The sequence below is a fragment of the Equus przewalskii genome, chromosome 4, assembly GCF_037783145.1.
Source record: "Equus przewalskii isolate Varuska chromosome 4, EquPr2, whole genome shotgun sequence".
NCBI lineage: Eukaryota > Metazoa > Chordata > Mammalia > Perissodactyla > Equidae > Equus > Equus przewalskii.
The window spans coordinates 42,061,839-42,085,208 of record NC_091834.1 but is presented as its reverse complement, the minus strand read 5'-3'; the positions used below and the strand labels follow the sequence as shown (position 1 = coordinate 42,085,208).

General features: G+C 41.3%; 1 protein-coding gene and 1 long non-coding RNA gene across 37 annotated transcripts in view; one reads left to right on the top strand and one right to left on the bottom strand.

The window, feature by feature from the left end:
- The window catches only part of LOC139082800 (uncharacterized), a 67,762-nt gene extending 51,945 nt beyond the window's left edge, over positions 1-15,817 (bottom strand). The window contains exon 1 of one of the 2 annotated variants that reach the window (XR_011539045.1): positions 15,610-15,817. This is a non-coding gene — a long non-coding RNA (uncharacterized lncRNA). The remainder of the gene's footprint in view (positions 1-15,609) is intronic. The other variant, XR_011539046.1, reaches the window with a different exon arrangement.
- ICA1 (islet cell autoantigen 1) overlaps positions 14,657-23,370 on the top strand; it is a 142,192-nt gene continuing 133,478 nt past the window's right edge. For 7 of the 35 annotated variants that reach the window (XM_070615744.1, XM_070615752.1, XM_070615737.1 and 4 more), the window contains exon 1: positions 14,657-14,802. The gene's annotated coding sequence lies outside the window, so the exon portion shown is untranslated. Of the gene's footprint in view, positions 14,803-15,011; positions 15,151-23,370 lie in introns of those variants that run through there. The other 28 variants (XM_070615739.1, XM_070615764.1, XM_070615758.1 and 25 more) reach the window with 6 other exon arrangements.

The window sequence follows — 23,370 nt, the reverse complement described above, 5'->3', positions numbered from 1 at the left end:
ATACAGCAATATATTACAAGGATCATATACCATGATCAAGTAGGATTTATACCAGGGATGCTGGGATGGTTCAACATCCACAAAATCAATGTGATATACCACATTAACAAAATAAGGAATAAAAACCACAAGATCATCTAAATAGATGCAGAAAAAGAATTTGACAAGATCCGACATCCATTTACAACAAAAGATCTCAAGAAAATGGGTATGGAAGGAAAGTACTAACATAATAAAGGCTATATATGACAAACCCACAGCCAACATCATACTCAACGGGGAAATACTGAAAGCCATCCCTCTGAAAAGAGTAACAAGACAAGGGTGTCCACTCTCACCACTCTTATTCAATATAGTACTGGAGGTTTTGGCCAGAGCAATTAGGAAAGAAAAAGAAATAAAAGGTGTCCAAATTGGCAATGAAAAAGTGAAACTCTTGCTGTTTGTACACAACATGATTTTGTATATAGAAAACCCTAAAGAATCCATTGGAAAACTGTTAGAAATAATCAACAACTACAGCAAAGTTGCAGGGTGTAAAATCAACTTACAAAAATCTATTGTATTTCTATACTCTAATAACAAACTAACAGACAGAGAACTCAAGAATACACTCCCATTTACAATCGCAACAAAAAGAATAAAGTATCTAGGAATTAATTTAACTAAGGAAGTGAAAGACCTAAACAATGAAAACTATAAGACATTATTGAAAGAAATTGATGATGATATAAAGAAATGGAAAGATATTCCATGCACATGGATTGGAAGAATAAATATACTTATAATGTCTGTACTACCTAAAGCAATCTACAGACTCAGTGCAATCCCAATCAGAATCCCAATGACATTCTTCATGGAAATAGACCAAAGAATCCTAAAATTCATAGGGGGCAACTAAAGACCCCAAATAGCTAAAGCAATATTGAGAAAAAAGAACACAGCTGGAGGCATCACAATCCCTGACTTGAAAATATACTACGAAGCTGTAGTGATCAAAACATCATGGTACTGGTACAGAAACATACACACAGATCAATAGAACAGAATTGAAAGCCCAGAAATAAAACCACACATCTATGGACAGCTGATCTTCAACAAAGGAGCTAAGAACATACAGTGGAGAAAGGAAAGGCTCTTCAATAAATGGTGTTGGGAAACTGGGCAGCAACATTCAAAAGAATGAAAGCAGACAGTTATCTTTCGCCATACACAAAAATTAACTCAAAATGGATTAAAGACTTGAAGGTAAGGCGTGAAGTCATAAAATTCCTAGAAGAAAATACAGGCAGTACACTCTTTGACATCAGTCTTAGAAGAATCTTTTTGAATACCATATCTACTCAGGCAAGGTAAACAAAAGAAAAAATTAACAAATGGGACTTCACCCAACTAAAGAGCTTCTGCAAGGCAAGAAAACTAGGAACAAAACGAAAAGACGACCCACCAACTGGGAGAAAATATTTGTAAATCATATTTTGGACAAGGGGTTAATCTCCAAAATATATAAAGAAATCACACAACTCAACAGCAAAAAAACACAAACAAACCAATCAAAAATGTGCAGAAGATATGAACAGACATTTTTTCCAAAGAAGGTATACGGATGGCCAATAGGCACATGAAAAGATGTTCAACATCACGAATCTTCAGGGAAATGCAAATCAAAACTACATTCAGATATCATCTTACACGTGTTAGAACGGCTATAATCACCAAGACAAAAAATAACAAATGTTGGAGAGGTTGTGGAGAAGAGCAAATGCTCATACACTGCTGGTGGGAATGCAAACTGGTGCAGCCATTATGGAAAACAGCATGGAGATTTCTCAAAAAATAAAAATAGAAATACCATATAACGCAGCTATCCCACTATTGGGATATCCAAAGAACTTGAAATAAACAACTCAAAGAGACTTATGCACCCCTATGTTCAATCCAGCATTATTCAGAATAGCTAAAAGTGGAATCAACCCAAGTGCCCACCTGATTGATGAATGGATAAAGAAGCCATGATATATATATACAATGGAATACTACTCAGCCATTAAAAAAAGACAAAATCATCCCATTTGCAACAACATGGATGGATCTTGCAGCTATTATGTTAAGCGAAATAAGCCAGACAAAGACAAACACCATGTGATTTCACTCATATGTGGAAGACAAACAAACACATGGACAAAGAGAACAAACTAGTGGTTACCAGAGAGGAAGGGGGTTGGGGGTCATAAGGGGTAAACGGGCATATATATATATGGTGACTGACAAATAATAATGTACAACCAAAATTACACAATGTTATAAACTATTATGACCTCAGTAAAAGAAAATAGAGAGATTCTCAGGACCTGTTAAAATTACAGATTGTCAGGACCTTCCACAGAATTTTCCATTCCCCTAGATTTGGAAAGGGCCTAGAGAATGTGCATGTTTCAGAAGTTGTGTTAGTATATTTGGGCTGCTATAACAGATACCACAGACTGGGTGGCTTATAAACAACAGACATTTATTTCTCACAGTTCTGGAGGCTGGGAAGTCCAAGACCAAGGTGCCAGCAGATTCAGTGTCTGGTGAGAGCCTGCTTTCTAGATCATAGACGGCTTTCTCCTTGCAATGTCTTCACACAGAGAGGGAGCTCTCTAGAATCTTTTATTTGGGCACTAATCCTATTCATGAGGGCTCTGCCCTTATGACCTAATCACCTCCCAAAGGCTTTATCTCAAAATACTATCATACTGGGGACTAGGTTTCAACATATGAATTTGGGGGGACACAACGTTTACAGTCTATAGCACAAGTGCTTACGTGATTTTTAAGATAAAATAAGAGTGGAAAAAACTATAATAAAGAATATCAAACCTTATCAGTAATAGAAAATAATAATATTGAACGGCAAAGTTAGGTTTAAAAAACGGCTAAGAATGAATGGAGAGACTTTACCAAAACAAAGCCAAGAGAACTAACTGGACACCCCACACTCAGAGAGTCTAGTTGTATACAAAATATTCACTGTTCATTAATTCAACAAACTTTTGTTAAACAACTAAGATTGTACAGCTAAGGCTCTCTGGTACATGTAGTAGAAGACACACAAGATGAAGAAGACAGAGCCCTTGCCCTCAAAGACCTGGTTTTATGTATATGTACATCTGTTGTGGAAAAATGCAAACTGTTTGAGTGGGTTCTGGGTTATGAGTCCAATAGTCCTTATTTTCCTAATTGAGAATGTCATCACTTAAGATTGCTTCAGCAAGTACCTAATGAGAACTCCGACAAGTATTTGGGGGATATGGAAAAAGTGGTGGTAGTGATAAGAAGAGGGCCAGGAGTTACTGGGACACTACAAGCCAGGAGTTGAAGGACACCTTCAGTGGAAGTTTGGCCTTCGTGATTGGAGCCAGTGATCACCCTTGTGTGAATGAGTCCAGGGAGAGGCAGATGAATGTGGGGCATGGTGAACAACAAAGGACAAGCAGAAATCAGTGTTGGAAGGAGCGTAAGGCAAACCAGGACTGATGAAGTTTTGAATTTCTTGATCAGGCCTTTTATTTTGATGTAATTCTTGGGAGATTTTGTAGTTGGGTCTGAAGCCAGACGATCACAAAAGAGTTTAATCAACTTCACGTAATTCTAAGGCATGGGTTCTGTCTTCTATTACTTTACACGTCATTGTCCCCACCATCCCACCATAACCCACCACACCCACACAATCACACACATACACACTCAATTCTTAGCATAAAGTAGATAGAAAAATAAGTACAGTCTTGTGTGATTAATGACGGGGATACGTTCTGAGAAACATGTCATTAGGCGACTTCATGGTTGTGAACATCATAGAGCATGCTTACACAAACCTAGATGGTATAGCCTGCTACACACTTAGGCTATATGGTACTAATCTTATGGGACCACCGTCATATACGCAGTCTGTCATTGACCAAAACATCCTTATGAGGTGCATGACAGTACTTAAAATACTTACATTGTGATGATCTAAACTGACTTAGTATTGGTCTAAATTCACAATTCTAGGTGGAAAGACATTTTTAAATTCCAAGTAAGAAACAGTCAGAGTTGGAAAGACAACACAACTAAGACTGAGAAAAATGGGCAGAACAGCTGAGAGACACTACAAAGAAACTAGTTTCTTGTAGTGAATCATAAACTACAAGTTTGAATCAGAATTTAACAACTAATTGAGTACATGAGGCAAACTACTAGAAATGAATTCAAAATAATTTTGAGTTTTTTAGCTTGCCAAGATAAGTAAGAGAAAGAGCTCCGGGAGGAAAATATGGTTCAGTCATACCAAATTGGAGATAATAAATTCTTACTGAATGAATGATAAGCCATCTTAGTAGTGATGTCTTGAATTGGGAGTAAAATAGAAAAGTCTAGATATATATGAAAAGTCAACCCATGCTTCTCCCTTTCCTCTCAAATCTGGACAACCTCTGACCCCCAAAGAAGTGCAAAGTTTCCTCGAACCACTTCTAGCTTTTCCGACCTCAAATGCCTTTCTGCATGTTTCCCATAACCAGCTCAAGATTGTCACCCAGGAAGAAAGCCACTTGAAATATGAGGAAAAATAACAATTACTTGAGGCAGCATGAGGGTCCCCCATCAGGTAATGCCTATGCTTTCCCTAAGCAGTTCACATTTGTCATGGCACTGCAGCAAGAGGAGGAAGCCACGGACTTACAGCGTTAGGAGGAATCTGAAAGGTTAGTCTAGAGATTAGAAGTACAGAATATTAAATCAATAAGGAATTTTAGTAATCATATAAACCAGTAGTCCCAACCGTTTTCAAATGTGAGGATCTCTCCTATTTTTTTCCAGTGTCAAAATTTAAATCTTCCTAGGGGCCGGCCTGGTGGTCCAATGGTCAAGTTCACGCATTCTGCTTCCGTGGCCCAGGGTTCACCGGTGTGAACCTACGCGCTGCTTGGCAAGCCATGCTATGGCAGGTGTTCCACATATAAAGTAGAGGAAGATGGGCACGGATGTTAGCTCAGGGCCAGTCTTCCTCAAAACAAATTAAATCTTCCTTATTTTTGAAAATTATAAAATACTGGATATACACAGTAAAAAAGCCAAGCATCACCAGAATGTAAGTGAAAATGCAACTTTCCTTCCACCTCCACCTCAGCCAAAAATAGGTCACTCCCCAGAGACAGCCTCTGTCCACATTTTAGTGAATATCATTAAAAACCTATGCTTTTAATGTTATATATAAAATATTTACTTAAATAGAATCATATTTCACATGGTCTTGTGGAAGCTGCTACTTTCACTTAAAAAAAAACCACCTTGACCTCATTCTTTTTAGCAGCTGGCAGTGCTCCAATATGTAAATGTGTCATAATTTAGGTAACTAATCCTTCCTTTGGATGGACAATTTACTATTTTCAAAGTTTTAAGGTTATAAACAGTGTGTGATGCTCATCTTCACTTTTGTACATTCGCCTAATTATCTCTGCAGGAAAATATCCTAAAAGTGGAAATGTAGGGTCACAGGTATGCACAATGAACATTTTGTATATGTCAAATTGCCCTCCATAAGATGTATAAAACGTTTCTTTCTAACCTAAGTGCCCATCAATGGATAAATGGATAAAGAAGTCATGGTGTAGATATATGGAAATTATACAGCCATAAAAAAATGAGGAAGCCCGATCACTTGCAAAAAAATGGGATGGACCTTGAAGGCATTATGCTAAGCAAAATGAGTCAGACAGAGAAAGATAAATACAGTATGATCTCATTTATATGTGGAATCTAAACCAAAAACAAAAACCACACGAACTCATAGAGAAAGAGATCAGCTTTGTGGTTATCAGAGGCAGGAGTGAGGGGAGAGGGAATTGGAGGAAGGTGGCCAAAAGGTACAAACTTCCAGATATAAGATAAATAAGTCCTAGGATGTAACATAACAGCATGATGCCTACAGTCAACACTGCTGTATGATATATAGGAAAGGTGTTAAGAGAGCAGATCCTGAGTTCTCATCACATCGAGACATTTTTTTCTTTTCTTTTTATTGTATTTATGTGAGATGATGAATGTTAACTAAACCTACTGTGGTAATCATTTCACAATATATGTAAATCAAACCATCATGCTGTGCACCTTAAACTTAGACAGTGATGTATATCAATTATTTCTCAATAAAGCTAGAAAGAAATTTTGTTTCTCTCCTCGTATTGTGAGAGTATGACAGTGTCCATTTCCCATATCCTTACCAGCCCTGAGCATTAGGTTTTTCATGATTGCCAGGATGATAGGTAAAAATGTTTTAAGTTCAAAAATGGTCTTTTTTTCATTTTTAGTATTTCAGTTTCTTCTTGTATGAATTGCCTGTCCCTGGTCTTTGCCCATTTTTCAGCTGAAGTGTTTATGAGGGCCCTCCTTCAATATCAAAAATTCCTAGAATCTCTCCCATAAAACAGTAGTAACACAAATAACATAGATCAAGAAAATACATAGTGCAAGGCTACTATTAGTTCATTAATGGAGGGACTTCTACTTCTGATCAACACGGAACAACAGGGACCAGAATTATGTTCCCACCTGAAACACCTAAAACAGACAAAATGCCACTGGAAATATTGGATATTAGGAAAATATATTTATACTTCCTTCCTGCCACCCAAGGCCCTGGCAACGGATTTTTTTAATAATGTCTCTATAGTTTTGCCTTTTCCAGAATGCCATACAGTCATCTTTCAGACTGGCTTCTTTCACTTAGCAATGTGCTTTTAAGTTTCCTCCATGTCTTTTCATGCCTTAATAGCAAATTTCTTTTTAACACATTATTATTCTGCTGTGTGGATGCACCACAGTTCTTTTATCTACTCACCTACTTGTGTGCAGGTTTTTGTATGGACATGTTTTCAACTCATTTGTGTAAATACCAAGAAATTCAGTTGCAGGATGGTATGGTGAGAGTATGTTTAGTTTTGTAAGAAACTGCCAGACTGTCTTCCAAAGTGACTGCATCATTTTGCATTCCCACCAGCAATGAGAATTTCTTTTCCTCCACATCCTCACCAGTATTTGGTGTTTTCAGTGTTTTGGATTTTACCCATTCTAATAGGCGCACAGTGTTGTCTCACTGTTGTTTTAATTTGAAATTCCTTAATGATGTATGATGTTGAGCAGGTTTCTATATGCTTATTTGCCATCTGTATATCATCTTTGGTGAGGTGTCCAGAATTTTTGCTCATTTACTAATTGGGTTGTTCATTTTCTTATTGTTGAGTGGTAAGATTTCTTTGTATGTTTTAAAGAACAGTCCTTTATCACATATGGTTTTTTGAAAATATTTTCTCCCAGTCTGTGGCTTGTCTTCTTATTCTCTTGACAGTGTCTTCTGCAGAGCAGAGTTTTTAATTTTAATGAAGTCCAATTTACTCATTTTTTCTTTCTTGGATTGTGCCTTTGATGTTTTATCTAAAAAGTCATCGCCAAACCAAAGGTCATCTAAATTTTCTCCTACGTTTCTATAGAAATTTTATAGTTTTGTATTTTACATTTAGGTCTATGATCCATTTTGAGTTAATTTTAGCAAAAGGCATAAGGTCTGTGTCTAGATGCATTTTTTTGGCACGTGGATGTCCAGTTGTTCCAGCATCATTTTTTGAGAAGACAATCCTTTCTCCATTGAATTGTCTATATTTCTTCGTCAAAGATGAAATGACTATATTTTTGAATGTCTGTTTCTGGACTCTCCATTCTGTTCCATTGGTCTATTTGTCTATTCTTTTGCCAAAACCACACTGTTTGATTTTTATAACTTTATGGTAAGTCTTGAAGTCAGGTAGTGTCAGTTCTTCAGTTCTGTTCTTCTCCTTCAATATTGTGTTGGCTATTCTGAGTATGGCTGAAGTTTTCACAGTTTGATTTAAACTATAAACCTACAGCTCCAAGAAGCTCAACAAACTCCCAAGTTAAGAAAAAACACCACCTGCACAGCAAAGGAAACCATCAACAAAACAAAAAGACAACCTAACAATTGGGAGAAGATATTTGCAAACCATATATCAGATAAGGGATTAATATCCAAAATATACAAAGAACTCATACATCTCAACAACAAAAAACCTGACAACCCAATTAAAAAATGGGCAAAAGACGTGAACAGAGATTTTTCCAAAGATATACGGATGGCCAACAGTGAAAAGATGTTCAACATCATTAGCTATCAGGGAAATGCAAATCAAAACTACAATGAGGTATCACCTCACTCTGGTCAGAAATGGCTATAATTAACAAGACAGGAAACAACAAGTGTTGGAGAGGATGTGGAGAGAAGGGGACCCTCGTACACTGCTGGCGGGAGTGCAAACTGGTGCAGCCACTATGGAAAGTAGTATGGAGCATCCTCAGAAAATTAAGAATAGATCTACCATATGATCCAGCTATTCCACTGCTGGGTATTCATCCAAAGAACTTGAAAACATAAATGTGTAAGGACAGATGCACCCTTATGTTCATTACAGCATTATTCGCAATAGCCAAGACTTGGAAGCAACCTAGGTGCCCATCAAGGGACAAATGAATAAAGAAGATATGCTGTATATACACAATGGAATACTACTCAGCCACAAGAAATTATGCAATCTGGCCATTTGTGACAAGATGGATGGAACTTGAGGATGTTATGCTAAGTGAAATAAGTCAGAGGGAGAAAGTCAAATACCATACGATCTCACTCATAAGTAGAAGACAAAAACAATGACAAACAAACACATAGCAACAGAGATTGGATTGGTGGTTACCATAGGGGAAGGGGGGAGGGGGGAGGGCAAAAGGGGTGATTAGGCTCACATGTGTGGTGATGGACAATAATTAGTTTTTGGGTGGGGAACATGATGTAATCTACACAGAATTGGAAATACATTATGATGTACATCTGAAAGCTATACAATGTTATAATCCAATATTACTGCAATAAAATATATATATATTTAATGTATTTTTAATATATGATAGGGTGATCAAGAAAAGATTTTTCAAATTTAAGAAAAAAAGAAAAAAGAAAAAACACCACCAAAGACATCATAGTCAAACTTCTAAAAACTAATGAAAAGGGGTAAAAAAATCTTAAAAAGCAGCCAGAGGGAAAAAAAGAAACAGAGGACCAAAGATAAGGATGATAGAAGACTTTGCATCTGAAACAACGTAATCTGGAAACAACCTTGGAGCAACATCTTTAAAGTACCAAAAAAAAAAAAAAGTCAACCTAGAGTTCTTTACCAGTGTTTGTTTACAAAAACAAGAGTGAAATAGATTTTTTCAGATGTACAAAGCTAAAAGATTCATCACCAACATACTTTCAAGAAATTCCTTAATGATTTTAAATAAATTTTTATAATCATGTCATATATATTTCAAAAATTGCAGGGGCCAGCCCCATGGCCAAGTGGTTAAAATTCCATGCACTCTGCTTGGGCGGTCTGGGTTCACAGGTTTGGATCCCAGGTGGGGACCTACTCCACTCGATCACCCATGCTGTGGAGGCATCCCCCATACAAAGTAGAGAAGGATTGGCACAGGTGTTAGCTCAGGGCTAACCTTCCTCAAGCCAAAAAAAAAAAAAAAAAAGAGGAAGATTGGCAATGCATGTTACCTCAGGGCAAATCTTCCTCACACACACACACAAAAATTGCAGTCTCTATATCTCAAGCAGATGTTGCATCCGCACGCAGACAGTACTTCTTAGGGATTTGAATCCTATGATCCTTTGTATTGACACTACAGACTCTCATGGCCCTGTGACCCACGGATTGAAAATCATTATTTTAGGAGATAAACTTCATGAGAAATGAAGATCTAACCCAACATCATGGGGCAGATGGATTAATTAGGAGAAAGGATGAGCTATAATAACACACAAAAATATAGTGGCTTAAATGAAACTGAACTTTATTTCTTTCTCATAAAACAATCCATGCAGGAGGACCGGGGCAGTACAGCAGATCAGGTGGTCAGGGATCAAGGCTCCTTGCAATCCCTAAAGTATTGTGCCCCCTGCATGGCCAAAGGCGGTACAACCAGTGGGAAGGGATGCAGGCAAAGGTGAAGGTGTGTTTCTTTCAAGGGCATGGTCCAGAAGTTAGATGCATGTACTCCAGTCACATCCTATTGGCCAGAACCTCGTCACATGGCCACAATTTGCAGCAAAGGAAGCTAGAAAATGTAGTCTCTGGCTGGGCAACAATGTGCTCAGCTGAAACTTATATTACTGTAGAAAAAAAGGAAGAATAAATATAGGAAAACAATTAACAGTCTCTGCCAAAGCAAGTTAGTGATGGAGTTAAAAGTAGAGGAGGAAAAGTGCCTCTGATTGGGACTTGGGAAATATGGGTTATAGTCCTCATTCAGCCTCTTACCGCACGATTAAATCAAATGTTTGGTTCATGCTTCATCTGAATTACCCTTACCATCTCCACCTGAGTTCTCAGTGATTCTTCTAAACTGTCCCTCTGCACGGAGAGAGAGATACAAAGACCCAAAGTTCCATCCTAACCTTTCAGTTAAGTCTTCTTTACTGGACAGTAACCCTTTGAGGGGTCATTAGCCTTATGTCTGTCTGTCAAGACCAGAACATAGCTCGAACTCTGGGCTAAGGTTTGCCCAGGATTACGCTAGATGGCACATGACAGACAAAATTCTCTGCCTGCAGGGAGTAAGATGGCCCTTTTTGATGCTACCACCAGCATTTTTCTTGCAGAAGTTCCAGTGGATGATACTGGGGGTGAAGGGGTGGGGAGCTTCGTTATTTATGCAGAAATCTAAGCTGGTGTGGCAATGAAAATAATCACCTTTCTCCTTAATGTAAAATAAGCCTCCTCTCTTTATTGTAGCCTTAATTTTATGGGAAAGGAAGTTAATTTTAATTAACAAAAGTTAATGCTATTAATTAAACATTTGTTCTATTTCCACATGCGCACACAAATTTGCTTAAAGATATAGCTACCACTGCCAAGAGTGTAACAGAAGCTTTGTTTTGCTATGTAGAGAGCACAACTGATCACAAGTATTAAACCAAAATTGGTCAAGACGCTTAGTCCATGTTCTTGAGGATGTTACATCTAATTCCTCTTTAAGTATCACACAATATAGGAAATAAATCACTTTATTTTTGCCAATAAAACTTAGCTTAACCTTTCCTCAAATTTCTATCACCAGTAAAAATCAGACAATAAATTTAATAAGAATTTTTAAAACATTTTTTTCAAAGTTTATTCTTATAGATTATCTAATTTTAATCTCCCAGAAACTCTGAAGGAAAAGTGATTTTTTTTCTCATTAATGAGCTGAGCTTTGGAGAGATCTATATGTATAGGTCTTATCACATACATTGATTAACAATAATAGCTCACACTCTATCTTAGCATCTTATACTAGGACAGGTACCATGAGTACATATGATGCTGTCAAAGATGAGTCAGAAAACAAAATGATCTCAGAGCTGTAGGAAACTGTCTGGATGGATGGTAGAGTACACCTATGGTGCCCATTCACCAAGAGGAAGAAGGGCATTCTGCTTCACTTGCTCATGTTGGCTGAGAGCATAGGGAGTATCAGAACATGAAAAATATATATTAAAAATATATATCAATGGTCCGCTAAAATCTATTGTATGTACGTGAATACTTTGTATATGTATATCCACATATATACATTTTTTTCTCTTCAGGCCTAAGCAATCATTAGCCTATTTTCGGTCTCTATAGATTTCCCATCTTACACTTTTATAAAGATGGAATCATATAACATATGGACTTTTGTGGTAAGTGTCTTTCACTTAGCATAATGTTTTCGAGGTTCATCCGAGTTTCAGCATGTATCAGTATTTCACCCCTTTTCATGGCCCAGTGATAGTCTATTACATGGATATACTACATTTTGTTTTGTTTATTCATTCATCCACCAATAGACAGTTGGATTGTTTCTACATTTTGACTACTTTCAATAATGCTGCTATGGACATTCGTGTGTAAGCTTTTGTGTGGACATAGGTTTTCATTTCTCTTGGATATATACCTAGGAGTACAATTGCTGAGTTATATGGTAACTCTATGTATAATCATTTGAGGAACTGCCAGACCATTTTCCAAAGTGGCTGCATCCTTTTACATTCCCACCAGCAATGTATGATGGTTCCTATTTCTCCTTATCCTCACCTGGATTTACCTTTGAGCAATATTGCTTTGCTGAGAATGGTAGAATAGAAGGAGAGAGGCAACCTCCTGATGACCTAGTGGAGGTCATGCCAGCTCTAGATTGCCTACTTTCCAATTTCATTAATGTGAGAGAAAATAAACCTTTATCTCACTTAATCCACTGTTATTCTGGGTCTCTGTTAATGGCAGCCTAACACAATTCCTAAATCATGTGGTCCTATTAGCATATCTTGAACCTGGGAAATCCTCAAAGCAAAAAGCTCATCAAATGAGTATGTAAGGATTTTTTCTGTTGTAAAGTTCCTTTGTCATTTTCTTGCACTCTGGAAAATGCACATTCTTTCTTTATTTCAGATTCCATCATTCAATAGCCATTCTTTTCTTAGAAACGGTTTCAGGTGCCCAACTAGCACCTGGTGGGTGCTCTGTAAGACTGAGACAACAACTTGATATCCAGAAAGAAATGGAAGTGTTATAGATGGAGCAACTTTTAAAATAGGAAGGAAAAGCACTCATTGTGGCAATGTAGAATGAGCATAAGTTTATTTCCTTCTCAAATGTTATCCTAAATATTAGGACAATATTAATAGTGATGAAAGTCATTTATAGCTTTATCTTAAACTCTCTGGGAGCCCAAGGAATTTCAGTCCATGTTGACTGGATAGTGCTTGTATCACACATCCTTTCGCTTTTAAACGTTGTCTTGGAAGCCACTTTTAGCCTCCATCATAGGTCCTTAGACTCATGCCCAGGTTATCACCTTGGCCTTTGGAAAGGTAAAAGGAAAGCTTGGTAATTAGTTACATAAATCAGCTTTCTTGCTCACTTCCCCCAGTGCTTGTGTTCCAATTACCTGCATTTTCAGGGGATACTTTGAACACACAAGCAACCTGCCATTCCGATGGCTCTCTTGTAACAAATGCAAGTATCTGCCACAAAGCCAGGCTTTGATAAATAGGGTTTCTACTCGTATTCACGGAACTAGTAAATCATGAATGGTGGAAAAGAGAAGATTACAGAGTCAGGAAATTTTGTGATCTATTTCTCTCTCAACACTTCAATCAACTGATTGATACATTCAGCCAACGTTTAGGGAGCACCTATACCTACTATGTTAGAAATAGCACTTCATTCTGTTAAAAATAATAATCTCTTTCTTTTTAACTCCTGATAGGTTTTTACACATAAGTTAATGGTTTTTGGAATCAAATATTTTAAAACAAAATATCTTAACTGTGTTTCTTTTGCAAAGAAGTCTTTGTTTCTCATTTCCAAGGGTTTTGTTTTTTTTCATTTTTTCTTTCTTACAAACAGCAAAATCATTTGGGTGTGTTGTTAACAAGTTAGTCTGAATGCTTCTAATAAAACCAAGTATATGGGAGCAATGTTTTTCTCTCCCAAAGTTTCTCCTGAATCTCAGCTTTGTGACAATTTGCTATTTTGTAGACCATATTCATTATTTATTTATAAACATTTACTAAGGACTCAATGTTTACTCAACTCTATATTTTGTGTCATACTGGGACAAGTTCAAATCTATCTATGACAAACAGAATCCCCAAAGAATATATCCAAAGAATAATGTCAACATTTAAGGTTATATAAATTTCTGGAGCTGTGTCGTCTTACTAGCTTTCTATTAAAATGTCAACATCTTCTCCTGTACTTTTTCTCTACCCATCTTGGCCAGGCACCTTTTAATGTTGAGATTAAGCCAAATCTCTTGGTTCGGTCAACCCTGGATTCAAAACCCTGCTCAATATCCTATTAGCTGAATGCCTTTATGGGACTCTGGGCAGCATCTTCATCTGTAAAATAGGGGTGATCACTTTACCTCCAGAACTGAGTTGCTGTAAGGATTAAATGTAAAGCAAACAGCGTGTCTGGCACAGTAGGGAGCAGCCCATTCACGTTAGCTGTGGATTTCAGATTTGTTTGCATCATTAGTCAGTAACTATTTTTCATTCCACTCTATTAAATTATTTCAACCAGTGACTATTCAACGAACTTATTTAGAAACATATAACCAGGAACTGAGTCATAGCACACTGGGATTGCTTTTAGCAGAGACAATTTTAGGAAGCACCTATTCCATTACTTTTTCTTCTGGTGATCATTGCAGCGTACTCCAGAAACAGGAGTTTTGTTCTTTCCCGGTGACAAAGATAAGAGAAGATGAAATTACTGTAAGTCAATAACTTAAGTATAAAACATATATGAATATATGGGAATGAAATATATAGCCTTTTTCTTTTAAGCTCAAACTTGATTTCCAGGTACAGGCCTCTCTAACTTTTCTTGGCATCGAAGTCATGAAGTCTCCTGTCCCCTAAAGCCACAGAAATCTACAGCGGAAGCAAGCAGCACGCACGCTGCGCAGCACAGAGCGAACCCTGGGGCGTTCGCCGCGGCTCCCACCTGTCGGCCAGGTCATTGTGACGCAAATGCTATGGACACGTGGAACACCTGCGGGAGAGCAGGGTGGGGTCACTCTGGGCGGCAGATCCGAGCGGGGGATACCCCAGGAGATGGGGGTCCAGGAAAGACCCCAGGGAGTAGACAGAGGGAGATTCACTCCCTCCATCCCAGACTCGCCCCAAACAAGGTGAGGCTGTCGCCCCCTTCCTCCTCCGGGTCCTGGGGTCCTGCTGGGAGGGGTCGCCCGGCCAGGCGTCTCCGGAGGGGAGAGGTGGAGGGGAGGCGGCGGCGGCGCCCCGGCGGCGGGTGCTGGCGGAGCCGAGGGCGCCCGCTCCCCCCAGCCGCTGCGCTGCGCTGCGGCGCGCACGGGCTCCGCCGGCTGCTATTCCGGCTGGCTGCGGCCGCCGCAGGAAGGGCCGGTTCCTGTGCTCCCCCGCCCCCTTCCCTCGCCTTCTGCTGACGCTGACGTCGGATGAGGGAGCTGGAGGGACTCTCCGACCGCGGCCGGGAGGCTCCTAGGGGCCAGGGCTCCGAGGTACCTGCCCTCCGGGGCCGGGGCCGGGGCGGGAGCGCGCCGGGAGGGCTGCAGGCTGCAGCGGGAGACGCCCGGCAGCCGGGGCGGTCGGGGGCGCCGGCCTGGGGGTGCCAACTCTGCCCTCCGCGGGCGGCGGGTGACAGGCGGGTAGCCTCCTCCTGCCGCTGATCCCCGTGTGGGAACCGCGACAGCCCCTTCCCCTCCCCCGCCTCCTCCCTCGGGCCTGGGAAGGTTTGGAGGATGCGCGCGCCATGAGAGCGTGCGTCAGTCCCGGGGGAGCGGGAGGGACGCGATCCCGGCTCCGGCCCCATCTCCAGCCCCAGCGCGGCGGCACTCCCGCGCACGCCAGCCCACCGCACCCACTCCGTGCCTCGCCCTCTCGGCGGCTCCAGCCCCAGGACCACGAGGTCCCTTCTGGGCAGGGACCTGCGTCCAGGGCTGACTTGTTGACAAGTTCACCTGCCGAGGCGCCTGGTGTTGGCTTTTCCTCTTCTCCCCATTGCCCATCTTTGGCGGAGGTGGCAGGGAGCAGATGGGTACGTCTTGATAACCACTACTGCCAGGAGGCCTGAGCTTGGTCTCTCGCGGACACCTGCTCACCAGCCTCGGACCTGACTAGAGCAAGAGTCCCTAAGCAGGCCAGGTGCCTGCAAACCCTGGTACGCCCGTTTCCTTTGGGTGCTGCTGGCTCCGCCTTTCCTGCCCCCGGGCTATTGCAGCTCTTGCTTCCTTTAGAAACGGACATATCCTGTTATGATGTCTGCCTTTGCCCAGAGCGGCTCCTGGTTAACCTCCACTGCCTTTTTACTTGGAGAACCCCTGAGGGCCCTCAGCGTCTCTTTGGGGGTCTTAAAAGTACTGCGCCCTTTCGCTGGCGAAAGCCATTAACTGCCTGGTTGGGGAGAGTTATAGTTTAGAAAGGGAATCAGGTTCTCTTGTCTTTGGATAGCATAAAAAATCAGTATGAGAAGGGGTGCTGGCTGGCAGCCTTGGTAATTAAGATCTGGTAACTTTATAAAAATTATCAGGCCCTTGGAAATATATCAACAGCTGGCTTGAGAATGATATTGAAGGTAGGAAGAAAGGCACATAAGGCATTGGCCGTTAAGGTCCTATAAATTATGACTCATTGCAAACATGTTCTTGTGCAAACATTTCAGTAAAGTCTCTCCAGAAAAATCTCTAATTGGTTTCTGTGGACCTTTAGTTTAGGTTTTCTGAGATCTGAACTGTTCCTGGGGCTTGGGGAGTGAAATAGAAAATGCTTATTTGTTTGAAGTCAGCGTTCCAGACTCAGTTTCCTACCTTGTATTTAAAACACACACAAATTCTAAAAATACTTTTAAGTGGGTTTTGAAACCAGTTTCTTTCTAGGCTTCAGTCTTTATTTTTGAAACATCATGTGTGGAGAATACCATAGGGGCAAAATCCGTTTATAATCCTTAATAGTTCAAATATCACTGTTTAGTTTTTAACCACCATGTTTATATTATGTGTGTGTGTGAGAGAGAGAGAGAGAGAGAGAGAGAGAGAGGAGGAAGAGTGGCTCTGAGCTAGCATCTGTTGCCAATCTTCCTCTTTTTGCTTGAGGAAGATTGTCGCTGAGCTAACATCTGTGCCGATCTTCCTCTATTTTATGTGGGACGCCTCCACAGCATGGCTTGAGGAGCAGTACTAGGTCCGCACCCAGCATCCAAACCTGCGAACCCCGGGCCACCAAAGTGGAACGGGGGAACTTAAGCGCTACTGCCACTGGGCCAGCCCCTGCTGTGTTTATATTTAATTGCAGGAGATGGCGCTCTCTAATTGTATCTCTTTGCATTAGATAGGTAAATAGTTGTAGTTATTAAAGATGGATCTTTAGAAAACGACAGTTAAGCTATTGAGTATTAATTATGATAGTGGAGAGACGTGAAGTTAAAGAAACTGACCATGGATACTCCACCCATGGGTCGTTAAATGCTAAAGACACTGGATGGTAGATACCTGGGCAGTTAATTTTATAGCTGTCTTTCCCCCATTTGGTACATTCCAGTGTCTGTCTGACTGCTTTCTCTAAGTGTCTTTATTGCCTTGCATTTCTCTCCATGTCAACCTTATGAAAAATACAGAAAATTTTGTTACTCAAAAGAAAACCTTCAAAATTGCTGCATTTTCAATATATTTGACTAAACAGTCCAGTTTTTCAGGTGTAGGCAGTTTTATCAGAGGCAGGGAGGTGTGGCAATTGTGAAATGACGTGGTGGAGTAAACCTGTGTGGCGTGAACGATAAGGTTACAGAAACCTCATACAGGAGAAAGCGAGGAAGTAGAGAGGCCACAGGGATCAGGAAGCATTTTTCCTCTTCATTGGTGGACCCCACAGCTAGAAGCCTGAGAGTAGGTGGCAACATTTACGATCAGTGCACTGGTCACTTTTAATTCCATCTCCATTATCAGATTTATGGGAACCATGGGCAAGGATGCTAGCTGCATGTTTTTGTCCAAGAGGCTACACAGATTGCTAATTAATTAACCTTATATGCGTGCTCACGCCCATCCAGAATCTGCCTCAGCAGAGCCTTAAACTCAATGACTGGTACAAGAGAAACGTTTTTCCCCATTTTATTTCCCTAAGCTGTCATGTTTTTCACCGCAATCATATCTGGCACCATGGAAGATGTGCAGAGGGCACACAGGCTTTAGATCCCAGTGGAGCAGGATTAGAACCCCAGCTGCAACACCTAAATAGCCATGTGAACTTCAGAAAGTTACTTATGCTCTCTCTGTCCTCATTTCCTTATCTATAGAGCAAGAATATCCACCTTGTGGGGTTGTGGTGGGGATTAGAGATAATACATATAAAACTCTTTGTGGGGCTGGCCCCGTGGCCAAGTGGTTAAGTTCGCGCGCTCCGCTGCAGGCGGCCCAGTGTTTCGTTGGTTCGAATCCTGGGTGCGGGCATGACACTGCTCATCGAACCACTCTGAGGCAGTGTCCCACATGCCACAACTAGAAGGACCCACAACGAAGAATATACAACTATGTACTGGGGGGCTTTGGGGAGAAAAAGGAAAAAAATAAAATCTTTAAAAAAAAAACCTCTTTGCACAGTAAATAGGACTCAAGTAGTAGCAGTAAATTATTCTTTCACATGCTAGACATATGTGCTATCTCTATCTGAAAAGGATGCTACTACTTTTCCCTGTGATAGGTAATGTGTTCCAATTTGGTTTTGAGTAGTTCAAGAGATTTTGACGCATTACTGAGAGCTTGGGCTTTGTGGAATATTCCCTGAAGTTGGAGAATGCAGTCTGTAGTCCTGAACAAAGCAAAGCTAATTTGTTCCAGTGGGGCTAGATTTTCCAAACCCCTGCCACTCAAATGTGATCCATAGACCAGCAACATTGGCTTCCTCTGGGAGCTTGTTAGACCTGCAGAATCTCAACCCACCTTCACTCCCCCAGGCCCACTGAATTCCAGTCTGCGTCTTAAGAAGATCCCCAAGTGAATCACGTGTGCATTAAAGTTTGAGGAGCATTGTTCTAACCTGGTATTTATCAAACTTTTGTGTCCAGTAGAATCATTTGGGGGCTTGTTAAGTGTGGATTTCCAGCCTAGCTTCTCCCATCTGCTGTTAACGCTTAGTGGGGCTCTGATGCCCAGGGTCCTTCCACTGCTCTTTGAGAAACACTGCACGATGCTCTATCCAGCATGGTGCACTAAGATGGGCCTCCGCCCTCTTCCTTAACAAAGCACTTTGGCAAACATGAGCTTCTTTGGTATTCAACCCCCTATGAAGTAAGTAGGTATCATAATCCCTATCTATCAGATAAGAAAGTTAAGACTACAGGCATGATTTGGCCTGGATAAGGCATAAGGTAGGACTGCCTTGAACCTCTATAAATACTGGTCAACCATGCTTTCCCTACTCCAGCATCCAGATTAATGCTGTGTGTGTGTGTGTGTGTGGTGTGTGTGTATGTGTAAGTAATTTCAAATAGTAATGAATTTCTCCAGTATAGGGATAACTGTACATAATCGGGCATTTTATATATGCCTTTAAAACAAAGCCTTCCTTCTGTGTGACTATAGATCTGTTACTTAGGATAACTGATTTTGAGCTTCATCCATAAAATAACGATGACGTCTACTTGACAGGGTTGTCAGGATAAGCATAACGTGCACGAAGCATACATCTCAGTCTGAGAAGTGGTAATTCCTCAACTAATGGTAACTATTTGTCCCAATGTACACCTAGTGAGAGGAAATGAGTTTATGAAAGGCTGAGAAAATGGCACTGCTCATGATGAGAAGTCTCTCCTGCTAAGTCACATGACATCATTGCAAAGTGGGGTCATTACTCAGTATTTGGCAAGCATTTATCGTGTATATGCCATGGGCCATGTACTGTGCTAGTACTGGGAATTCCAAGACAAGACCCAGACCGTACCCTGCTCTGGAGGAGCCTGCAGCCTATTCAGGGAGATAGAGAAGTCACCTGACAGTTACATTTCAGGGAAAGCAGGGAGGGGATGAAGCCCACCCCACCTAGATAGGAGAGAGGGCAGAGAATGCCTGAGAAGATTCATGGAGGAGGTGACCCTTGAGTTGAACCTTAAAGGACCAACAGGAATTTGACAGATGAAAAAGGGTGAGGAATGGAGAGAGAGAGTTCCCAACACAGAATCCAGGTGTACCAAGGGAGAGAATACTAGCAAGGTAGTCCTCATGTCTGGAGCCCAGTGTGCATGGCTGTCTCTTATTAGCTGAGTGACCTTGGGCAAGTTTGATCATCTGTGAGTTGAGAAGGTTAAATGTGTTAATCAGGAAAGCACAGGACTGATTTCAGTTACGTGCTGGATAGTCATAGAGGTGGTGGAGGTATTAGTAGGAAATAGGGGACTGATATTTAAACCCCATTAGAACTAGAGAAAATTGAAGAGGTCAGTTTTCTCTCTTCAGAAAATATATAGATTTAAAAGAGGGTGACTGAAAAAGTCAACTGAATGCAATACAGTACTGTGGAGTGGGAAACACAAGGTATGTGTGTTCAGTGATGAGCCATCAAATATATACATGACGGTATATTGTTGACCCTGAGAGTCTAGATTTGAGAGCGGAAAGATCCTCTCATTCTAGATGGTGAGAGTATTTGTAGAGGAGTAGCTATAAAGTATTACAGCTCCTTTCCCAGAGCACACATTACAGTTCATTCCATTACTTACCATCATCATGATCTCTTACACCCACTTCTCTGTTCCCAGAATAGGGCATGCACACCAGTATCTGAAACCTAATGGTACTTAGGGGAAATCAGCTGGGGTAGTGCATCCTAAGCCAGAGACCGAGGAGCTAATTGTGATGCATGACGCCTCTTCTCCTTATTGGCAGGAACCCTGATGGCCACCAGGAGTCCATCAGCAAGGTTTTGTTGTGCACGAGCACTGTGGTGGTGATGGATTTGGGACTAAAACAGCACCTGAGCCTGTGATTAGGAGGGATTGTTTTTATAGAGATGGAACCCATTATCCAATCTCTTTCATGCAGGAGTGGAGTGGTTAAAAACAGGAGCTCCGGAGTCAAAAGCAGACCTGAATTTACCAGTTGTTGACTTTGGGAAAATTACTTCCCCCTTCTAAGCTTTTTTTCTCACTTGTGAAATGGGGTGGTACCCCCTTCATGGTGATGTTGTGGCAATGAGATAGTGGTGTTAAGTGCTTCACACATGTAAAGTGCTCAGTAAGTGACAGCACATAATTATTGCCTTTTGTCCAGCACATATTTACTAAAGGCCTGATGTGTTTCAGTTACTGTATTTGGTATGAGGAGGCAAAGGTGAACCAATAAGGGTCCCTGCCCTCAAGGGGCTTGCAGTCTAGTGCAGGAGATGCAGATGTACTTAACTCATCCCAGGAGAGTGTGGGAGTACAGGGTACCACAAGCATAGGACAGTTAATTCATCAGTGAGGTGGACAGGAGTGTGAGGCCCCTTGGGAGGGAGGGGCAAGAGGGTGAGTATTGGGTTACAGAAGGCTTCACTGAGGCAGTGACGTTTGAGGAGAGTCTTGAAGTAAGGTGTAAGTTGGCCAATTGGACAAAGGAGGAGAGGGTATTTCAAATGGCAGGAAACTTCGCAAAGCCTTGAAGTGGCACAATATATTCAGGAAAGATCCAGCATTCTGAAATGACCAGAAGGAATAGTTCTGAGTGAGGTATAATAAAATTTTTTGGAGGGGCCAGAATAAGGAGGAGCTTGGGTTTTTTGCTAAGAAGTTTGGACATTCTCTAATGGCAGGAGAAAGCAATGAAAGTGTTTTAAGTAGGAGGGTGTTATGGTTAGATTTGCATATTATAGTCCAGACCATGGTGTGTAAAGATTAGAGTGCACAGACACAGGGGCAGTATTGCCTGTGAAGGCCTAGACTAAGTCCTGGATGTGAATATAGAAAAGAGAGGATGTATTATGTAGCTTTTTAGGAGGTAGAATGGAGAGAACTTGGAGACTGGCTGCAAAAGAGGAAAAAGAAGTTTCTAACTTGGGATGCTCAGTGGATTTCATGCTGGTATTAACATAGGGACCACAGGAGAAAGAACGTTTCGGGGTGGAGATAGAGAGAGATTAGTTTTAGATGTGCTGAATTTGAAGTGCCTATGGCACATCCAGGTGAAGATTATAGTAGGGAGATGGAAATTTAAACACCTCTCCAGAGCACCAGATCCGCATTTCCATCTTGCTGCTGTCATCTCAGGTGAGGTGTTTAATTTTGGAAGTCACTGACATACAGCTGTTGGTTGAAGCCAGGGAAGTGGATTAAATCACCTAGCAACAGCAAGTAAAGTGTAATAGAAGACAATTAAGGTTAGAACCTTATCGATCACTGATATTTGAGATATGGGCACAGAGGAGGAGAAGCTAACAAAGAAAACTGAAAAGATGACAAAAGTGTAGAGAGTATTTCCTGAGAAATCAAGAGAGGGGAGCTTAGTCGAAGGTCAAGTGAGATGAGGACTTGAGTTGGGCTCATAGTGAAAATCTTTCTCTGGTATGGTGGAGAAAAGAACCAGACTGTGTGGGCTTAGAAGAACTCAGTGAAGAGAAGGAAGAGATTGGTAACTGGAGGAAGACATAGGTTGAAGAATATGGGTTGAGGCCAGAAAGGAAGGTTGATTAACTTGAAAGAGAAAGGATGATAGATGGACTAAGGTGGGAAAGGGCAAGGTGATGAGACCCATCCCTAGGAACAGCAGTGGTCTAGTCACGGTGCTGGATAGTTCCAAAGAAGTGAGCAGTGGTGCATGAGGAGTGGAAACCATGAGAGGAGGTGCCCAGTGCAATGCCAAGGGCCACGATTCCCCACACTGCATGAGGAGGGAGACTGGTCATCATCACCCTGGGGAGCTTTCTTCCACCTGCTGCTCCCTGAAGGCCAGGAGTTGAGTGTCCTTGTATCCAGTGCTCTTTCCTCCGTGTTGCCATAGGCAGCATCGGCATCACTGTGAAGTAGGAAACTTTGTGTTGGTGCCAAACCACTCCCCTCTTTCTGCTTCCTGCTTCTCTCTTCTCTGCACTGCTGACCTGGAGCTCTGTGCCTTTGGGCTCCTTCCTGGTTATTCTACCTGCCCTATCGGGTATATGCCCAGTAGCCCTGTCTTTCCTGAGCCCCATCAGAATAACCAGTCTTGTGCATTGTTCATTCTGGGCATTATCGCTATTTAATCCCTAAGCTTCCTCTCTAAGAAAGTAGAGAGACCTGGAAAAGGGATCTTTTATTAGTTCTCAGATAACACCAACTAGAATGACTCAGTACAGGCAAGGGTGGCTTTCTCAGTTGGGGTATGTGAAAATACAGAGCTTTCTCTCTCTGTCTGCTTCCCTCTGCTGCTGCCTTGTATTTTAAGAGCCTCTTCTTGCTTCTCCCTTCCCTACCTGGGCTGCCTTCATCCCTTGCTCTAAAGCCAGCCTAAACTCAAACATGATTTAGCGGCCACAACTTTACCAAGGAAAGTCCTTGAATGCATGCCATTTCTAAAGAAAGCAGCTGTGGTGGTTTGTTTACAGGACCTGTGCACAACATAGACATTTTATAAACCGCATATTGGTGTCTGTGTGTGTCAGTAATTTTACACTAATGAAAAAGGCTTATTCTTTGCCTTGGGAAATTTTCTTCAGTCCTGGGCCTCAGTTCCCTCCTCTGTGAAAAGAGGAGATTGGACTAAATGATATATAAATTCCCTGCA